The sequence below is a fragment of the Corvus brachyrhynchos genome, unplaced genomic scaffold, assembly GCF_000691975.1.
Source record: "Corvus brachyrhynchos isolate BGI_N302 unplaced genomic scaffold, ASM69197v1 scaffold122, whole genome shotgun sequence".
Classification (NCBI taxonomy): Eukaryota; Metazoa; Chordata; class Aves; order Passeriformes; family Corvidae; genus Corvus; species Corvus brachyrhynchos.
Window position 1 is genome coordinate 742,066 of NW_008236778.1, and position 1,360 is coordinate 743,425.

Sequence of the window (1,360 nt, forward strand, 5' to 3'; positions counted from 1 at the left end):
GATCTCTCTCGCTCGGTGCCACCACCATCAGCACCTCCACCGTCACCCTCAATCGCCATCGTCAACATCACCCTCATCATCACCATCATCTTCATCGCCACCCTCATTACCATGGACTTCCCCACCCTCAGCACAACGACCCTCATTACCATCGCCATCGCCACCACCCTCAGCACCACCGGCCAGCACCCATCGCCAATACCCATCGCCAACACCAAGCGTCTCCTCCACCAGCCGTGACCATCCTCTCGCCACCCACCTTCCCAAGCTCAGTCTCCCTGGCTTCCCTTTCTCGGGGAGGGGAAGCCCACTCCACGCCAGTGCCAGGGCCTGGCCGCAGTGCGCAGATCCCGGATGGAATCAAATGCTGTCTTACTTCTGTAGTTGTAACCCCGCCATTAATTACCCTTTGATTTTCCTGCTATAATACAGATCCCATTAAAAAAAAACCACCATGATTTTTCCTTGAAGAAGAACAGAGTTTTGGGGCTGGGTTTGTTCATTTTCTCTTGAAGTTCTCTTTGCCTTGGAATTTTTTTCCAAGTGGAAAGCCAGTTGGGTTTGAGTCTGTGAGTTTGGGCTGGGAAGTTACTCATGGCCTTTGTCTCTTTCCCGGAGCCGGATTCTCCCGCTGTCACCACCACTGCAGCCAGTCCACCCTGTCAGGGGCCTCTCTTCCAGTTGCCCAACTGGGAAAATGGGAGCCCACTGGGCTGGCCCCCATCAGGCCCAGCACTTACAGCCCTGCCTGGGAGTGGGGAAAGGGGGATGTGGAAATAACCCCAAAATATCCTGGCCCCCTTCGCGGGGCTGGGGCTCTGCTCCCCAGGACTGTCGCTGTTCCGCCGACAGCCCCTCCCCGTGGCCTCCAGCCTGCACAAAAGGGTTTGGGGTGTGGTGTGTTGCACCTTTCTCCTTTCCCTTCGTCCACTTCCAGACTTGGGTGGAGGGAAAACCACAGATTTCGGGAAGACTCTGTGGGTGCTCACGGGGGGGATGGAGGGGGCTGCAGCACCCATTGGAGGCACCCAGGGGTCCCCCCACCTGCACCCCGTTCTCAGTTGCAGCCTCCAACTTCTTTCGGGCAAAGGGCCCGCCCCGACCCCTCCCGGAGCCGCTCGCACCCCGGGGTCGGCGCTCCCCGTGAGTTCTCCCTCCGTGGTTCCCCAGCACCCACCTGGGCCACGCTCCCCACGCCAGCGACTTCTCCTCCGTGGGCAGAGCGGGGCCGGGGGTGAAGCAGCGAGCGGAGCTGGAGCCGGGGCTCTCCTGGAAGAGAAGGCACAGAGGGGTCGGTTAAAGAGGCAGCAGAGCAGCTGGTGCCCAGGCAGCCCCCACGGCGTGGGTGTCCGTGGAGCAG